The sequence below is a fragment of the Moschus berezovskii genome, chromosome 7, assembly GCF_049115385.1.
Source record: "Moschus berezovskii isolate FMDL1 chromosome 7, NW_MosBer_1.0, whole genome shotgun sequence".
Classification (NCBI taxonomy): domain Eukaryota; kingdom Metazoa; phylum Chordata; class Mammalia; order Artiodactyla; family Moschidae; genus Moschus; species Moschus berezovskii.
In genome coordinates this window covers 68829191-68849726 of record NC_142466.1, presented here as the reverse complement: position 1 = coordinate 68849726, position 20536 = coordinate 68829191, and the positions used below count along the sequence as shown (strand labels likewise).

The following is a 20536-nucleotide window of genomic DNA, read 5'->3' as shown; positions in this document are numbered from 1 at the left end:
AAGCCTTGTAGTTGTCCAGCTTCGAAACTGAAGAGCCTGGAGACAGAGACATCAGTGGTTTATTTGTCAGGGGATCATACACAAAGGGTCCTGGAGCCACACCTTGCCAAACATGCTGGCAGGACATTGCAACAGTCTTTACTACCCGAGGGAGAAGGCTATCATTTACAGGAGGGAATTGGCATCAGGAGGGAATTGGCATCAGGAGGGAATTGGCATCAGGTGGGCTCATCAGTTACCAGGGACTAATTAAGCCCTCTAATTAAGAGGATTGGACAGTCATGTGAGTGAAGCGGGGACCAGATATGCAGCAGGAGATACAGAGAACAAGACAATAGCCACCGTGAATGGCCTAACCATACAAGGTAACACATGTCACGAGTGCTTAATAAATAGTAACACACTCAAGGAAACCCATACCCCAGCAATAGCAGCTGGTCAGAGGTGCAAACGCTGAGTAAACAAGTGAGAGGGGCCCAGACCTGTCCCTCAGCTCTGCCGGCTTCATCTCCACCACAGGCTGTTCACATACTTGCTCCCAGGCTTGGGAGCTCCTAGAAGGCAAAAGCCCTACCTGTTGGTTTCTTCTCTGTGGATGTTAATCTGAATCCAACCTGCCTCCTCAAGGCCCAGACAGGAAGGAGAGACAGGCCCAGAGAGGTGACATCTCCAGCCTGAGTTCACACAGAAGTTGCTAAAGTGGCCAGAGCTGGATCCTTGGGTCACCTGGGTCCCTGGACCGTGCTCTGTCCTGCCATCTCCTTCTGTAAGTAACATATCAATGTCTTACCCACAGACTGCTATCTGCAGTGTGAGGTCACCTCGAGGACAATTTATGAAATACCTCAAACATTGAAACAAGGTGTTTTTCTTTCCTCAGACCAGGGCTTCTGGCCTTGTGTCTCTATCATCTGTTAATCAGTGGTGATACGTGGGTCCAGCTCCTCCCTCACACCAGGACAGGCAAGGACACTGGCCAAGTCTGTCCACCAGAGGCAGGAGGGGCTGTGACATGTTAATGGGCTCCTCCTCCAAGGCAAAGTACCCAGCTGGTGCTCAGTAAGGGTTACTGGGTGGTGGTTAGGGAGCCAGGGGATGGAGCCAACTGAGGGCGCATGAGATGAAGTAATTGGGAGAGGATGGATCAGAACTGGAGAGGGATCAGGGCTTACCTGACCTGAGCTTCATGGGTTGTTGTTGTTGTTTAGTTGTTCAGTCGTATCCGACTCCTGTGACCCCGTGGACCATAGCTCACCAGGCTCCCCTGTCCATGGGATTTCTCAGGCAAGAACACTGGCGTGGGATGCCATTTCCTTCTCCAGGGAGTCTTCCCCACCTAGGATCGAACCCATGTCTCCTGCATTGGCAGGTGGATTCTTTACACTGAGCCACCAGGGAAGCCCCTCAGGACCATGGAAGTGGTGAATTCACTCCTCAGAGTCAAGTTTCCCTGCACCCCTGTTTGTCCTCTTCACCTAGTGCACTAACTTCAGCTGTTAAACCCTCCTCCATCATTCAGGATTCAGGAGGCACCCTCCCCCAGGAAGACATTCGGCAAGCAGAGCCTTCACTGACTGAGCTCACTCTGCACTGCTCTCTTTCTCCCAGGCTTCAAACTGACAAGAGCTAAGATACTGTGTGGATCACAATAAACTGTGGAACATTCTGAAAGAGATGGGAGTCCCAGACCACCTGACCTGCCTCTTGAGAAACCTGTATGCAGGTCAGGAAGCAACAGTTAGAACTGGACATGGAACAACAGATTGGTTCCAAATAGGAAAAGGAGTACATCAAGGCTGTATCTTGTCACCCTGCTTATTTAACTTACACGCAGAGTACATCATGAGGAACGCTGGGCTGGAAGAAGCACAAGCTGGAATCAAGATTTCCGGGAGAAATATCAATAACCTCAGATATGCAGATGACACCACCCTTATGGCAGAAAGTGAAGAGGAACTAAAAAGCCTCTTGATGAAAGTGAAAGAGTAGAGTGAAAAGGCTGGCTTGAAGCTCAACATTCAGAAAACAAAGATCATGGCATCTGGTCCCATCACTTCATAGGAAATAGATGGGGAAACAGTGGAAACAGTGTCAGACTTTATTTTTTTGGGCTCCAAAATCAGATGCTGATTGCAGCCAGGAAATTAAAAGACGCTTACTCCTTGGAAGGAAAGTTATGACCAACCTTGATAGTATATTAAAAAGCAGAGACATTACTTTGCCAACAAAGGTCCATCTAGTCAAGGCTATGGTTTTTCGCATGGTCATGTATGGATGTGAGAGTTGGACTGTGAAGAAAGCTGAGTGCCGAAGAATTGATGCTTTTGAACTGTGGTGCTGGAGAAGACTCTTGAGAGTCCCTTGGACTGCAAGGAGATCCAACCAGTCCATTCTAAAGGAGATCAATCCTGGCTGTTCATTGGAAGGACTGACGCTAAAGCTGAAACTATTTGGCCACCTCATGCGATGAGTTGACTCACTGGAAAAGACTCTGATGCTGGGAAAGATTGGGGGCGGAAGGGGAAGGGGACGACGGAGAATGAGATGGATGGATGGCATCACCAACTCGATGGACATGCGTTTGAGTGAACTCCGGGAGTCGGTGATGGACAGGGAGGTCTGGCGTGCTGTGATTCATGGGGTCGCAAAGAGTCGGACACGACTGAGCGACTGAACTGAACTGAAGATTCATGGAGCCCTTGGTAAGTTCCAACAGCCTGGGAGATACCTGGGTGAGGTATCAGGGCCTGAGGGTACTGAGGGTATTGAGGGTCTGGGGGTCAGGGCAACAGCTTCAGCAGGGGGATGGAAATTTGGGACATGCAAAAGTTCAAAATGACAGTAAGAAAGGAAGTTTTCGTAGAACTTTTATAAATTCACTTTTGCATTTGAATCTTGAATACATTTGGAACATTTTGTGTTTACAGTTTGAGGGGGGTTCTCCTTAATGTTTTTCCAAAGGATTAGCCAGTTATTCAAGTACTATTTTTAAATGAGTATTTTTCTTTAGTTTTGGAATAGAGAATACTGGGTTGGCAAAAAATTTCATTTGGGTTTTTCCATAACCTCTTACAGGAAAACCCAAACAAACATTTTGGCTAACTCAATAAATGCAAGATACAAATCCCCAAAGGTACACAGGGTATAACGTGAAAACTGCCTATTCCTACCCTGTCCCCCACCACTCAGATCATCTCCACAGAGGCAGTCACATCTTTCCAGAGATGTTTAATACATACAATAATATGCATATAGTTTTCAGATAAATGGTAGCAAATACCCTCTGCCTCACGCCGTTTGTTTTCACTGAACAGTGTATCTTAGAGATTGTTGCGAATCCGGACACATAGAGGCGCTTCATTCTTTTTATGGATGTGGACTATTTCACTGTAGAAGTGAACCTCAATGAACAGTCCTCTCCTAATGGACATTTAGGATGCTTCCCATCTTTACCACCACAAAGAACCTTTCACAAAGGTCATTTTGTGGGTGGGTAATATTAAAAAGCAAAGACGTTACTTTGCCAACAAAGGTCCGTCTAGTCAAGGCTGTGGTTTCTCCCGTGGTCATGTATGGATGTGAGAGCTGGACTGTGAAGAGAGCTGATCACCGAAGAATTGATGTTTTTGAACTGTGGTGCTGGAGAAGACTCTTGAGAGTCCCTTGGACTGCAAGGAGATCTAACCAGTCCATTCTAAAGGATATCAATCCTGGGTGTTCATTGGAAGGACTGATGCTAAAGCTGAAACTGCAATACTTTGGCTACCTCATGCGACGAGTTGACTCACTGGAAAAGACTCTGATGCTGGGAAAGGTTGGGGGCGGGAGGAGAAGGGTACAACAGAGAATGAGATGGCTGGATGGCATCACTGACTCTGTGGACATGAGTTTGAGTGAACTCCGGGAGTTGGTGATGGACAGGGAGGCCTGGCGTGCTGTGATTCACGGGGTCGCGGAGAGTCGGACACGACTGGGCGACTGAACTGAACTGAAACAGTGGAAACAGTGTCAGACTTTATTTTTTTGGGCTCCAAAATCACTGCAGATGGTGATTGTAGCCATGAAATTAAAAGATGCTTACTCCTTGGAAGGAAAGTTATGACCAACCTAGATAGCATATTACAAAGCAGAGATATTACTTTGCCAAGAAAGGTCCGTCTAGTCAAGGCTATGGTTTTTCCAGTGGTCACATATAGATGTGAGAGTTGGACTGTGAAGAAAGCTGATCACTGAAGAATTGATGCTTTTGAACTGTGGTGTTGGAGAAGACTCTTGAGAGTCCCTTGGACTGCAAGGAGATCCAACCAGTCCATCCTAAAGGAGATCAGTCCTGGGTGTTCATTGGAAGGACTGATGCTGAGGCTGAAACTCCAATACTTTGGCCAACTCATGCGAAGAGTTGACTCACTGGAAAAGACCCTGATGCTGGGAGGGATTGGGGGCGGGAGGAGACGGGGACGACAGAGAATGAGATGTCTGGATGGCATCACCGACTCGATGGACATGAGTTTGGGTGAACTCCGGGAGTTGGTGATGGACAGGGAGGCCTGGCGTGCTGTGATTCATGGGGTCTCAGAGTCGGACACGACTGAGCGAATGAACTGAGCTGAACTGAAATACATCTGTAAGATAAATTCCTAGAAGCAGAAGTGCTGGGTCAAAAAATATGTGCGCTGTAAATTCTGATAGATACTGATAAAATGCTTTTCAGAGTTGTTCAATTTATGTTCCTATCAGTAATATATGAAAGCACATATTTCTTCAGCGTATTATTATTTTTAATGGTATCTTATTGTAATTTTAATTTACAGTTCTCTTTTGAGCCAACTTAAGCAGTTTTCATACATTTAAGAGCCATTTCCTTTTCCATAAACTATCTATGGATATTCTTTGCCTACTCAGTTGAGCTGGGCATCTTTGCCTTAGTGATTTGTAGGTACTATTTGTACATTAGGAAATTAGCCCTTTGTCTATAATGAGTTGCAAATATGGTCTTTCCCCCAGTTTTTTTTTGTCATGTGATTTTGTTAATTATTTTTAATGAAGACATTTTTATTCTTGTGGCTTCTAGGTTTTGTCACAAAACGTGTATCACAGTGTATCTATTGCTGCATAATACATTATCTCAAAACATAGTGGGTTAAAGCAACAACAGTCATTCCCTTATTATCTCTGATGGTTTTGGAGGTTGGCTGGGCTCAGTAAGAGAGTCTCGTTCAGGCTGCTTTTTGCTGAGAAGTTGGATGGTGGCTGGGCTGCAGGCAGCTGAAGGTTTCCTCACTCAAGTGTCTGGCTGTCGAGGCTGGCCACCAGTTGGGCCCTCTGCAGGGCCCCCGGCCTGTGGCCTGCACGTTCTCACAGCCTGGAGCCTGGGCCATTCCAAGAGATAGAACAGGGAGCTCTCAGGCACTTAAGGCCTGAGCCTGGAAATGGCACTGCCTCACTTCTATCATATTCTCTTGGCCACATGGTCGCTGAGCCCAGAATCACGAGGTGACAGAGACGCCACTTCTTGATGGGAAGAGTATGGAAGACATGGGGGGCTATGTTTTAAAGTTGCCTTTTCACAAAAAATCTTTTTCACATGGGGTTTTATATATATGTATACACATATATATATACATGTGTGTGTGTATAATGCTTTCTAGGCTTGGTACCTTTGCAGTTTAATTTTTTACTGAAGTTTTGATCCATGATTTTTTTTCAGATAGCTAGCAAATTGTTCAACACCTTTTATGAAATAAACCATCTTTTTATATCGTATACTAAATGTGGGTCTTTTAGGGTCTACTTCTAAATTGGATCTCCTGCTCTGTGGAACTTTCTATCTAGTTTTATGTGACTGGTCATCTCTGAGATAGTCAAGGGGTGTTGTTGCTGGAAACCACTAGGTTTGTGGTCACGTTATGCAGTCTCGTACCCAAGAGTGGGTGAGGACACCCTTGAGGGCCTAGAAGCAGAGAGTCGGGCCTTTGTGTGAGGCTCTGTGAGAACAAGCCTGGCTCACAAGATCTGCCTTGGCCACATACTGGCCAGGTGGCATCAGGCAAAGCGCTTCTGTCTGATCTTTGGTTTCCAAACCACAGAATGGGGACAGTCATTCCCTGTCATGGTGGTTGGTATGTGCTGAACCCAGGGCCTGGGCCTCGGAGGTGGACAGGAAATGCTGATAAATTAGACCAAAGTTCATCCTCATTCTTTGGCCAGCGGAAGAAAATGGGCCCCATCCATGTCCATGTCCACTGTCTGCCTCCCTGTCCTCAGGGGCTTCACTCCCCACAGCTGTGGCATGTGCCCCCTGCAGCCCCTTCCCCTGCTCCAGCCCTGGAACCCTCCTACCCTTGGTCAGGGGATGCAGAGAGCTCAGGGGTCTTGGATCAGGTCAGCCTGGTTGAGGGGTCTACTTGGCCCTTGGGCCTCTGTTCTGGACATCTGACTTCTGCCCAATTTCTGAGGCTGGTCCCTATTCCTGCCTTCTGGAACCTGGAACTTTAAGGGCCTGAGCCAACCCAGTACCCCTCCTGAGCCCTGCCCAGCTGACCTGGGGGTGTGCCTCCCTCTCTCCTCCACTGTTCCCCCCAGCCATGGTTAGAGTCCAGCCTTGGCCCTCTGGGCTGGAGTCCCACTGTAGGACCCCAGGGCTGACCTTGTAACCTAGCCCTCCCCACACCCACTCAGGCATAGAGTGACACAGCTCAGCATGCTTCCCAGAGACACCTGAATGTCAAACAGCACGGGGACAGCTGCAGGCTGGGAGGCAGGGAGAGTGGCTGCCTTAGAGGCCACAGCAAAGGTCTGCAAGAGGCACCATATAGAAAAATGCCTACCATGGAGAAGGAAATGGCAGCCCACTCCAGTGTTCTTGCCTGGAGAATCCCAGAGACGGCGGAGCCTGGTGGGCTACCATCTATGGGGTTGCACAGAGTCGGATACAACTGAAGTGACTTAGCAGCAGCAGCATAAAACACGAGTGAAAGTAATCAAAGAGGACACTAATAGATGGAGAAATATACCATGTTCGTGGATTGGAAGAATAAATATTGTAAAAATGAGTATACTACCCAAAGTAATTTATACATTCAATGCAATCCCTATCAAGCTATCAACGATATTTTTCACAGAACTAGAACAAATAATCTCACAATTTGTATGAATTACAAAAAACCTTGAATAGCCAAAGCAATCTTGAGGAAGAAAAATGGAACTGGGGGAATTAACCTGCCGGACTTCAGGCTCTACTACAAAGCCACAGTCATCAAGACAGTATGGTACTGGCATAAAGACAGAAATATAGATCACTGGAACAAAATAGAAAGCCCAGAGATAAATCCACGCACCTATGGACACCTTATCTTTGACAAAGGAGGCAAGAATATAAAATGGAGAAAAGACAGTCTCTTTAACAAGTGGTGCTGGGAAAACTGGTCAGCCACTTGTAAAAGAATGAAACTAGAATACTTCCTAACACCATACACCAAAATAAACTCAAAATGGATTAGAGAGCTAAATGTAAGACCAGAAACTATAAAACTCCTAGAGGAGAACATAGGCAAAACACTCTCTGACATAAATCACAGCAGGATCCTCCAAGACCCACCTCCCAGAATATTGGAAATAAAAGCAAAAATAAACAAATGGGACCTAATTAAAATCAAAAGCTTCTGCACAGCAAAGGAAACTATAAGCAAGGTGAAAAGACAGCCTTCAGAATGGGAGAAAATAATAGCAAATGAAGCAACTGATAAAGGATTAATCTCCAAAATATACAAGCAGCTCCTGCAACTCAATACCAGAAAAATAAATGACCCAATCAAAAAATGGGCCAAAGAACTAAACAGACATTTCTCCAAAGAAGACATACAGATGGCTAACAAACACATGAAAAATACTCAACATCCCTCATAATCAGAGAAATGCAAATCAAAACCACAATGAGATACCATTTCACACCAGTCAGAATGGCTGCTATCCAAAAGTCTACATGCAATAAATGCTGGAGAGGGTGTGGAGAGAAGGGAACCCTCTTACACTGTTGGTGGGAATGCAAACTAGTACAGCCACTATGGAGAACAGTGTGGAGATTCCTCAAAAAACTGGAAATAGATCTGCCATATGATCCAGCAATCACACTCCTGGGCATACACACCGAGGAAACCAGAAGTGAAAGAGACACATCTACTCCAGTGTTCATTGCAGCACTGTTTATAATAGCCTGGACATGGAAGCAACCTAGATATCCATCTGCAGATGAATGGATAAGAAAGCTTTGGTACATATACACAATGGAGTATTCAGTTCAGTTCAGTTCAGTTCAGTCGCTCAGTCATGTCCAACTCTCCGCGACCCCATGAATCACAGCACGCCAGGCCTCCCTGTCCATCACCAACTCCCGGAGTTCACTCAAACTCATGTCCACAGAGTCGGTGATGCCATCCAGCCATCTCATTCTCGGTCGTCCCCTTCTCCTCCCGCCCCCAACCTTTCCCAGCATCAGAGTCTTTTCCAGTGAGTCAACTCGTTGCATGAGGTGGCCAAAGTATTGCAGTTAGTATTACTCAGCCATTAAAAAGAATCCATTTGAACCAGCTCTAATGAGGTGGATGAAACTAGAGCCTATTATACAGAGTGAAGTAAGCCAGAAAGAAAAACACCAATACAATATACTAACGCATATATATGGAATTTAGAAAGATAGAAATGATAACCCTGTATCCGAGACAACAAAAGAGACACAGATGTATACAGAAGTCTTTGGGACTCTGTGGGAGAGGGTGAGGGTGGGATGGTTTGGGAGAATGGCATTGAAACATGTATACTATCATATGTGAAACGAATCACCAGTTCAGGGTTGATGCATATTACAGGATGCTCGGGGCTGGTGTGCAGGGATGACCCAGAGGGAGGATAAGGGGAGGAGGGAGGTGGGAGCGGGGTTCAGGAGGGGGAACTTATGTACACCTGGGGCGGATTCATGTCAATGTATGGCAAAACCAACCAATATAATATTGTAAAATAATTAGCCTCCAATAAAAATAAATAAAAAATAAATAATCTAAAAAAAGAAAAGTGCCCACCAGTATTGGGTGCAGCGCAGGTGTCCATGGGTGCTGATCAGCTCTCTGATTCAGAATCAATGCCACTCATCTGTTTATTCAACAAACAACTAGTAATAATATTATTCCAACATACCGTGAGAGCTAACATTTACTGAGTGCCAGCTGTGAGTCCATGGCTGTTCTTTACATGTATTATCTCATTTAATTTTCACAGCAACCCTCTGTGGTGGATGCTGTTATTATTCACATTTCGCAGATGAGGAAACAGTTTCAGAAATGTTAAGAAACTTGCCCAAGCATTCACAGCTAATAAGTGGATGAGATGATGTTTAAATCTAAGTACATATGACTGTGGCTTGTGCTCTTATTCCCTCTGTTCCCCAACCAGTAGCTGAGATGAGATCGAGAAATGGTGTTCCTAATTTTGAGAAAGGTTCAAGGTGCTGAAGGAGGCAGAGAAACTAACTTGGGAGAAACCAGAAAGTTTTTTTTAGGAGCAGACTTTGAGCGGGGCCCTGAATCATGGGGAGGATTTGGTGAGGCAACTGGGGACAGAGGGAGGGCACTGCGGTCATTGGCCGGCTCTAGCAGGAGCAAAGGTCCTGATGTGGGAAGCACGGGCCCCAAAGGGGAGCTGCAAGCTGCTCTGGGCAGCTGGTCTGAGTAGGGAGGGGTTGCAGCAGGCTGAGCTTTGCCCTCAAGCACGAGGACAGTGGGACTCATGGATGCAGCAGAGTCAGGGAGAGCTGCTTCCTTGCCCAGAGTCCAGACCTTGACCACAGTCCTCTCTGCTGTGCCCTCTCAGTACCCACACCCTTGCAAGACCCCTACTGGAGACGCAGCAGGCAAGTACTTGGTGACTTGAGATAAGTCTCAACTGCTGGCCTGTCCCAAAGCCTCAGAGCACCCGAAGGGTCAGAGCCCCTCACTCTGCGTGTGGGTTATGGCTGGAAAGTCTCCTTCCAGCTCCCTGCGCTGACCCCTGAAGCCCTCTCCTTTTCTCAGGAGCCCAGGGTTCCCTACCTTCTCAACAAAAGGCTCATACCAGTCATGCACACTCTACTAAAAAGAACCCAGTTTCCATGGGCACCCACATCTCATTCTGGGCTCCAAACCAGCTTCATCTGAAATGGGAATTTCATTGAAATGTCTTTATTATATCATAAATCAGTCATGAACCTTTTCCAGTGAGGTTATCACTCCAAATCCAGAAAAGACAAAGGCAATTCAACTGCCCAAACCAGAGGCTGTGCAAACAAGACCTTACATGGAAAATGGAAATATAAATGGGGCTCCTATGAGCTCTGACAAGATACTGCCCCTCTCTGGGCCCTGATTCTTCAAGGAGATGAACTAGAGCAGAGATAGGCAAAATTTTTCTGCAAAGGGCCCAGTTGTAAATATTTTAGACTCTGTGGGCCATACATTACTGTTGCATTACTCAGCTGTGGCCATCATAGCCTGAAAGCCACCACACACAACACGTCAGCAAATGGGCATGGCTGTGTGCTAATACAACTTTACATATGAACACTGAAATTTGAAGTACTGTACATATAATTTTCTTGTGTCATAAAATTCCTAGATTTCATTTTTTTAAGCAAGACTCATTCTTGCCTGGGCATTGTACAAAAATAGGTGGCCAGATTTGGCCCCTGGCTGCAGGTCACCCCCTGACCTCTGGCTGGAGCAGAGCTTCTCACTGTAATGTGCATATGAATTACCTGGGGATCTTGTTAAAATGCAGATTCTGATTCGGTAGATGTAGGGTTGACCTAGGAAGCTGCATTTCCTGTAAGATTCAAGAGATGCTGCTGGTTCCAAGAGCACACTGTGGGGTGGGGAATGTTCCAGCTCAGCCACTTGGAGACCCTAAGTGATGCTCTGATTACAGATCCTGCTGTTCACTGAAGAAATGCTCATTCAAAAGTCTGAACACAAGTGGGTCCCAGTGTTTTTTGTACAGCCTTCACCCCATCCTGGTTTTTCTTGCTTTATTTCCTTATTTTTTGTGTTTCTTCTCTCTCACCCTGTCACAGGAACATAAGCTCCTCTAGAGCAAGGACTTCGCTGCTCTGTTTGCCACTGTCATCCTGCAGTCTTGCACATGGCAGGTGTTCAGAAATATTTGTGGAAGAAATGAATGAATGACACTGGTGGTGCCTTGTTGGCCTCCCTTCTTGTGCATCTCCTCGGCGACTTTGTCATTCTATCACCACCTAGTGGACACTTTTGTGTACTGCGGGGCAGGGGAGACCAATGCTCCAACATGTGTGACTGACCCAAGCAGGAGGTACCCAAAGCCACTACAGGCAGAGATCTGTCCCTTCTGATGCCGCTGTATCTGTGTTCTTGTCTACTGGTACAGAGCTCCTCGGAGGAGAGCCTTCCTGGAGGAGGCAGCATTTGAACTGAACAACGAAAGCAATAAGATTGAGAATGGTGGGAATGAGAGGGAGGAAAGGCAATCCTGGTAGAAAGAATAGCATGAGGAGGGGTCTAGAGGCTGGAAAGCTTGGGCGTGTGCCAAGGGGAAGAGAAGTACAAGCAGCTGAGATGGGAAGTGGAAGGTGAGCCAAATGATACAGGAGGAAGGGAAGAGGCCCCAGGGAAAGGAAACTTCCACTTGGTGTTTGATCCATGCCAGGCATTTCATATGCACGAGATCATTTAATCTCTGCAGAGTCCAGTGAGGCAGATTTTAGTACCCCCACTTTACATACAAGGAAACTGAGGCCTAGATGGGTGAAATGACTTGTCCAAGGTCACACAGCTGATAAAGGGCAGAACTGAATTGAGATCATCTGATCCTTTCCTCCCTGAGGGGAGTGCCTACCCCTGATTTGTGGGTGTGTGATGATGGGGCATATGAAGGAAGCTAGGAGCTGGGGTTCCAGACACCCAGAGGCCTGGGCAGTTAGCTCCTCCACGTCATCTCAAGGCCTGACAGCACCTGGGAGCCTCCCTCTGCTCACGCTCATGGTCCTAGAGCCCTGGTCTGGGGGCAGGATGCCTGGGTTCTAGTCTGGGCTCCCTTTACCTCTCTGGGCCAGAGGGTACAATGGCTCTAACGACTGGTGAAAGGATCTCAGAGATCTCTTACTTGCCCATTATACAGATATGGAAACTGAGGCCAAGAAGTCCCCTGATGAAACACACCAAGCTAGGCTCAGTGTGGCTTCCATCTTGGCCTCTGCGTGGGTTTGCATCTGATCGCTAGAAGCTGATATGGCTATATGGACCTGAGCCCTGGGCAGAGAGGAAGCAAAAGGCCCATTTAGGCCCCCTTGACCAGCCCAGGCCCTTGGATAATGTGTTTGAGTTTCAGCTCCCAGTGAGGTGTGTCTGGGAGATGAGGTGAGTGTGTGGAGCCGCAGGCTGGGGAAAAGGGAGGGAGGCTTAGCAGGACCTGCCCCACAGGCTTTCCAGGGACTGGACTCACCAGAGCACAGGGAGGGACGGGGGTGACCCAGCTCTCTCAGCAAACCTTGATCACCCCTAGACTTTCAGCCCTGCTGTGGCTCTGCTCCCAGCAAAGGAATCCTCCTGCCCCTTTCTCAGTCTCTCGGCCTGCTCTTCTGGGGAGCAGGGGACCCCAGGCTGGGGGACTCAGTATAGGGAAGTCACTTCCATCCACACTGAGCTCAGCTCTATGTCAGATTTGAAAAAATGTAAACTTTACCACCACACAGGCCTGACAGTGGCACTGTTAGGATTTCTCAAGAAAACTTAGCTCAGAGAGGCAGAAGGACTCGCCCAAGATCATAAGTTGCTCTCAAACCCAAGACAGAGTGACACCACAGCATTTGACCACAACACCCACGACTCCTCTGACCCAAGCCACCAGCCAGACCCTCTATGTGCTAACTTGACTCTGCCCAACAGACTCCACTTCTCCCTCTGACCTGCATCATTCTCCTCCTCTGCCCATTGTCCCTGCAAACCAGGAGGAACACCAGGGCAAGGACAGGGTAGGATCCAAGCCTTTTGTAAGACTTCAGGACCCAGCCAGGGGGGACACTCAATAAACATCTTCCCCATGAATGAGGGAACCCCTGCAAGGGTGGACACCATCCCCATTTTTCAAACTGAGGGTCAGTAGGGGACGGTGATCTGTTTGGGCCACCAGCAGGCTCCAAGCAGAGTGCTGACCAACCTGGGCCTTTTGCTGCCCAGACTCAGGTTCCCTCCATTGGACAATCTGGCTTGAAGCCCCCCAGCAGCTGTACAAAGTCCTCTGTGTATGTGTGTGTGAGTCACTCAGTCGTGTCTGACTCTTTGTGACCCCATGGACCATAGCCCGCCAGCCTCCTCTGTCCATGGCATTCTCCAGGCAAGAATACTGGAGTGGGTTGCCATTCCCTTCTCCAGTGGATCTTCCCAACCCAGGGATCGAACCTGGGTCTCCTGCATTACAGGCGGATTCTTTATCATCTGAACCACCAGGGAAGCCCGCCAAGTCCTACACGTGGACCCAAAAGCAGGCACCATCCCTCAGATGCTGTGGGCACACTGACTTGCAAACACCTAATGTGCTTGAGTGGAGATGAGCTGGGGAATGACCACAGATTTGCAGGGCTCCCTGTGGCAGGTTATTTCTGCTGGGGATTTCTACCAGAGCCGTTTCTGTAATCTTTCTCAGGACATGGCTGGGGTTTAGTAATGAGCTGTAACAGCCCGAATACTTGGTTCTGTGAGCTGAGAACTGTTCATTCTTACATGAGGAGGGCTCCTCTTTCCTTGATGACTGAGTTCAGTTGTGGCAAGGGGTGGGGGAGGGTTGGGAGGCAGGGATCCAGGACCAGAAGAGCAGCAGTGCTCACACAGGACTGGAGCCGGGCACCACCTTTATACAGATGGAGTCGCGGAGGCCCAGGGCAGCTGCAAGGTCGGGGGCAGCAAAACTCCACATGCAGACTGGACTGTGGGTGTGGCAGGGCTCTTAAGCAGGCTCTTAGCTGAGGATTCCAATGCAAGTGATTTATCCAGGAAGTACTCCCAGAATAAGCCTGGAAAAGACTGGGATCCAGGAGGGGTGGAGGTGGGGAGGAAGGAGAAGATCAGTTCAGTTCAGTTCAGTCCCTCAGTCGTGTCAGACTCTTTGCGACCCCATGGACTGCAGCATGCCAGGCTTCCCTATTCATCATACATGGTGCCATTTCTGGTCTCCTCTTGAAGAAGGTAACTTCAGTCTGATCCAAGGGGGCCCTGGAGTGTAAGTTACATGTCAGGGTTCTCAAAAGCCCAGGCAAGGGGGCTGGGCTTCCATGTTCCCTGCAACCATCAGTCTGTACCATCCAAAGAGACTTGAGTTCAGCTTCCTGGAGGAGGAGGTGTAGCCTTGCCCTGTGATGTGGAACAGGATGTGCAGGTTCTGGCCTAGGCAGGTCACTGTTGCCTGCTGACCCTCAGTATTCCTGTTTGAAAAATGGGGATGGTGTCCACCCTTGCAGGGGTTCCCTCACTGAGAAGATGTTTATCAAGTGTCCCCCCAGCTGGGTCCTGAGGTCTCACAAAAGGCTTGGATCCTACCCTGTCCTTGCCCAGGTGTTCCTCCTGCTGAGGAAAAGAGCTTGAGGGGGCCACCAGAGAGGAGCTCAGGCATACTGCTGGAAGGCCAGAGTGGCCATGGTTAGGACAAGCCAAGGAAGAGCGTTAACTATATCCCTGGTGGCTCAGATGATAAAGAATCCACCTGCAATGCGGGAGACCTGGGTTCAATCCCTGGGTTGGGAAGAATCCCTGGAGAAGGGAATGGCTACCCACTCTAGTATTCCTGCCTGGAGAATCCCATGGACAGAGGAGCCTGGTGGGCTACAGTCCAGAGAGTCAACATGACTAAGTGACTGAAACAAGAAAGAGGGTGGAGCTGGAGGGATGGCTCATCCCCCTGCAGGCTGCAGGTGAAGTACACTCAACTATTTCAGCAGAAGTCCCATAAACCACCTCCGGAAATCCCTCTCCCATTTGCCACTGTTTGCGGCCAAAACCCTGAACTGTGACGAGGAGGGACAAATAGCTTAGGTGAGAGGTAGAACTGTCTTATTCACCCAAAACCTTCAGAAATGAGTCACTGGCCTTGATCTAGGCCCCAAGAGGCTCTGCCAACAAGAGCTTCAGGCCCCAGGTGAGGTGGGCATCAGGCCTGGGCCCAGAGGGCAGAGCCATGTTGATGAGGGGCAACCCAGGGAGGGCGGTGTGTTATTAGTGGGAACTCCCATCTCTTTACATGACCCCACTTCCCCTCTCCATCCACCTGGCCTCCGGGCCCTCAGCCTCCCCTCCTCCAAGCTAGGCTCCTGGAGTTGCCAGAGGTTGCCTCTAAAAAGCAGATCTGGTCCCATCTCCTCCCTGCCTGCCACCTTCCCTGGCTCCCCACTACCCTCAGGAGAAAGCCCAAAGCCCGATGTTCTCCCAGGACCTCTTCCCGAGAGGACGATGCATAGCCCGCAGGGACTGACAGCTGCAAACTTCAGGCAGAGATCAGGAGTTCCAGCATCTTCCTGGAGCCTGCAGGCCAGGGCAGCGCTGGCAGCAGCCTGGCTCTCCAGGAAGAGGGAAGAGCTGCCCCGGGACCCACTCCCCAGGCCTCCCTTCCGACTTTGCCTCTGTAATTAATTTATGGAAAGCATCTAAATTGGGAGTCAACACAGTCCTGCAAATCTCAGCTAATCCCTGCCTCCACCGGAGGGAGCAGCACCTTGGGGGTGGAGTTTTTCTTACAGTGATTATATTTGATTTCTGGAAAAAAGCACAAAAATGAAGCATTTAAGGTCTAATTTCCCCAATAACATTTGGAAGGAGGAGGCTTCCAGGTGGTGTTCAGAGAGGTCTCAGGGAGCCTTTCAGTCCTGCAGCCCCAGGAGGGCTTTGGGGGAGTGGGGGTAGACTCTAGCTCATCAAAAGTTCCTCTTGGCTCCACCGTCAAGCACAGCCAGAATCTGACTTCTCTTCCTCTGCTGCCTCTACCCCACCTAAGCCACGGTCACCTCTGCAGTTGTCCCCTGGCCTTCTCCCTATTTTCGCCTCACCCCGCTCCAGTCTCTGCTCACGGGCAACCAGGGCCAAGCCATGGCTCCTCAGAAGCCCTCCAAGGGCTCCCTGCTACCCTTGCGGGGAACTCAGGAATACTGTCAGGCCCACTAAGGACCATGCGATGCCCTCCATCCTCACTCCCTCCCTTCTGCTGCCTCCCTGGAATCCCTTGACGATGCACACTCTGCCTGCCAGCACTCCTGCCGGCTGTTTCCCATGCGTGGAATGTTCTTCCCACTGATCTTATTCAACAATTGGCTCTTTGCAGCTTCCCTGATCACACCCATGCCCCATTCATTCTCTATTCTCCTCACTCCTTACCGACCCGAAATATCCTTATTTTTTTCCTTACTGTCTAGCTTCCCTCTATTCTTCATCAGAATGTAAGCTCTAAGAGCCAGGGATTTATCTTAATAATAAAAATTTTGTATTTAGAATTAGCCAGCTGGACTCAGTTTAGATGATCCCCATTTTGTTGGCAATGTCCAAAGCATCACAGTCAGGAGCCAGTCGAACATACGCCTTCTTCTCTCCATCAGGCCTGATCAGGGTGTTGACCTTGGCCACGTCAGTGTCACAGAGCTTCTTCACAGCCTGTTTAATCTGATGCTTATTGGCCTTGACCTCCGCGATGAACACAAGTGTGTTGTTGTCTGTTTTCTTCATGGCTGAGGTGGCGAGGGGAAACTTGATGATGGCAGTGTGGTTGAGCTTGTTTCTCCTAGGGGCGCTCCTCCGAGAATATTCAGGCTGCCTCCTGAGTCACAGTGTTTCAGGCCAACGGAAGGTGGGTGACTTCCGGATCTTCCTACTGTGGCTGTGGACACCTTTCAACGCCACTTTCTCAGTCTTCAACGGCTTTACTTTGTCTTTGGCTTTGGGAGGGGCAGGGGCTTCCTTTTTACCTTCAGCACCAATTTTGTGAAAAGGAGCAAGGGATTTGTTTTGTTCACTGACATATCTCCAGTGTGACAGCAGTGCCTGGCACATGATACTCAATAAATATTAACCAAATGAATGAATGAACTGCATTGTGACACAGTGGGTCGCAGAGATCCTGAGATGTTGGGGGGCTGTCCTCTCTGGGTGGGTGGAATCAGTCTGAGCTTACCTCCTACAGGAAGTCTTCTGTCCAGGTTCTAAATGGAAGTCCTGGCTACAGGGGCAGCTCTGATCACTCAGTAGGACTGATTTTTCCTTTGGTGCAAACACCACCTCTTCCAGGGAACCCTCTGAGAACCCTTCCCAACCTTCAGAGAAAGTTTGTCCTACCCCCTCCTGGCCTGACACTTTCTCTCTTGTGGTCTCTTTGGGGTGTTGGTGTCAGGCTGAGGTCCCTGGCGGGCACCTGAGTCATATCCAGAGAACACCTGGAGGGCCCACTTCAGTTCACGCTTTACAGGACCTCTCATGAGGCCAAAGTCACACCTTCTCCTCACTCAGGCCTCACAATAACCCTCTGAGGCAGACATTCTCATCCCCATTTTACAGAGGAGGAAACTGCGGTCAGAAGCCACAGACATGACTTACCCAAGTCCCACAGCTGTGTCACAAGGTGGAGTGTAGCCGGGCTCCCTGGCCCCAAGGCCAGCTCCACGGCGTTCAGCATGGTTCTCAAAAAGTGTTTGGGGAATGACAAGCCTGAGTTCTGGGGCTCCTGAGTGAGTGATGAAGACGCTGTAAACACATCTGTGTGCCAACCCACTGCTGGTCTGGTCTGGTCTGGTGGCCCGTCCTTGCTCAGCTGAGCGTTGAGATGGAGACTCTCCTGGTGTTCTGTGCAGGTAAAGAAAAGACAGTAGTTCTCTCTTCCAGGGCCCCATAGCTGGCAAGGCCATGTAAAGAGGTTGTACCATGTCCAGTGCCCATCCCTGGTCCTTAGCCTCACCCTGTTGGCAGACAAGGCCCAGAAGAGTTGAGCAATGAGCCAAAAATTAGGGACAGAACTGGGAGCAATGACCCTTGACATCAGTTCTATCTTGCTCTCTGAGTCTACCTGCTCTGTCTGTAATGCCCGTATGCCTAGGACCCAGACCTCGATTTCCTCTTTTGGAAAGTGGGAAAACTGTACCTATTTAATAGTATCAAAGATTAAATGAGGTAACACAGGCAAGAGCCTGGTACAGTGCCTGGCAGGAAGTAAATTCTTAATAATTGGAGCATATGGTTATCAGCTGGTTTCAAGAGAGGTGCCTATGTTGCATTGTCTCCTCCTTCCCTGCCTTATAGGTGGTTCTTACAGGCTTGCAGCTGCAAACTTGGTAGTAGGTAGAAGAAGACCTATTTCTTTGGGGAAAAAAAACAATTAAAATAATAGTGCCCCATGGTGGAAATGGTGTGACAAAACTAGAACAGCGTGGCAGTATTTTGTGAGTATTTTAAATCTGCAAGGTAAGTATTTTATGAATGTTACATATTAATAAAGTCTCATTTTGTCTGAATTCTCCCACCTTTTACAATGTATGTCAAGAAACAAGCAACTTCAAAGCTGTGCAGTTAAGTGAGCTGCCAACTGGATTTACAATATTGCCACGTAGGGCATTTTTTAAAACAGGTAAAGAAATATAAACATCTTCTCTCATCTTTTGTCAGGATTAATCTCGAATTCGGTGAATTTTGAATTATGCCCCACTTTTCACTTTCCTGCAATGGAGAAGGAAACGGCAACCTACTCCAGTGTTCTTGTATGGAGAATCCCAGGGACAGGGGAGCCTGGTGGGCTGCCGTCAATTGGGTCGCACAGAGTCAGACACGACTGAAGCAACTTAGCAGCAGCAGCAGCAGAAGGACTAGACCCCTCCTGGAGTAAGATGCAGTGGTCCTACACATACACAAGGGCCAACCATTTGGAAGTAGCACTTCCATTCTGCTGCTGCTGTTGCTAAGTCGCTTCAGTCGTGTCCGACTCTGTGCGACCCCATAAACGGCAGCCCACCAGGCTCCGCTATCCCTGGGACTCTCCAGGCAAGAACACTGGAGTGGGTTGCCATTTCCTTCTCCAATGTGTGAAAGTGAAAAGTGAAAGTGAAGTCGCTCAGTCTTGTCCCACTAGTAGTGACCCCATGGACTGTAGCCCACCAGGCTCCTCTGTCCATGGGATTTTCTAGGCAAAAGTACTGGAGTGGCTTGCCATTGCCTTCTCCGAGCACTTCCATCAGATCAGATCAGATCAGTCACTCAGTGGTGTCCGACTCTCCGCGACCCCATGAATCACAGCACGCCAGGCCTCCCTGTCCATCACCAACTCCCGGAGTACACTCAAACTCATGTCCACAGAGTCGGTGATGCCATCCAGCCATCTCATTCTCTGTCTTCCCCTTCTCCTCCCGCCCCCAACCTTTCCCAGCATCAGAGTCTTTTCCAGTGAGTCAACTCGTCGCATGAGGTGGCCAAAGTATTGCAGTTTCAGGGCTCCCGGCGGCGCAGACGCGAGAGACGCCCGGCTCCCGGCGGCGCAGACGCGAGAGACGCCCGGCTCCCGGCGGCGCAGACGCGAGAGACGCCCGGCTCCCGGCGGCGCAGACGCGAGAGACGCCCGGCTCCCGGCGGCGCAGACGCGAGAGACGCCCGGCTCCCGGCGGCGCAGACGCGAGAGACGCCCGGCTCCCGGCGGCGCAGACGCGAGAGACGCCCGGCTCCCGGCGGCGCAGACGCGAGAGACGCCCGGCTCCCGGCGGCGCAGACGCGAGAGACGCCCGGCTCCCGGCGGCGCAGACGCGAGAGACGCCCGGCTCCCGGCGGCGCAGACGCGAGAGACGCCCGGCTCCCGGCGGCGCAGACGCGAGAGACGCCCGGCTCCCGGCGGCGCAGACGCGAGAGACGCCCGGCTCCCGGCGCAACCGACCACGTGCAGAATCGTGACTGAGAGGAGCTGCCCCGCACCCAGGGTTAGGGCGGTGGCCGAGAGGAGCTGTACCACGTCCAGGAGGCGGTGGCTGCTTGGGCACCGGAGGGCCGAGAGGAGCTGATCCACATTCAAAGCAGGAGGGGCGGCCTTGAGGAGATACCCCTCGTCCAAGGTAAGGTACAGCGGCTGCGCCTTGCTGGAGCAGCTGGGAAGAGGTACTCCACGACCAAGTGGAATATAAGAATCCAGTGTTCTGGGGAGGAAGGAACAAGATGGCGGAGGGATAAGATGGCGAGACCACTTTCTTCCCCACAAATTCATCAAAAGAACATTTGAATGCGGAGTAAAGACCACAAAACAACTTCTGAATATTGGCAGAGGACATCAGGCTCCCAGAAAAGCAGCCATTGTCTTCTAAAGGAAAGAGAAGAAATCAAGCTCCACCCACCAGAACACTGACACATGCCTCCCTAACCAGGGAACCCCGACAAGTCACCCGTCCAACCCCACACACAGCGAAGAAACTATATAATAAAGAGAACTCCACAAACTGCAAGAAGAGGGAAAGGCCACCCCAAGCAAAGCAATATAAGCAAGA

General features: G+C 49.5%; 1 pseudogene; it reads right to left on the bottom strand.

The window, feature by feature from the left end:
• Positions 1-16361: 16361 nt before the first annotated feature.
• On the bottom strand, positions 16362-17081 carry LOC129557149 (large ribosomal subunit protein uL23 pseudogene; annotated as a pseudogene).
• Between the last annotated feature and the right edge of the window lie 3455 nt (positions 17082-20536).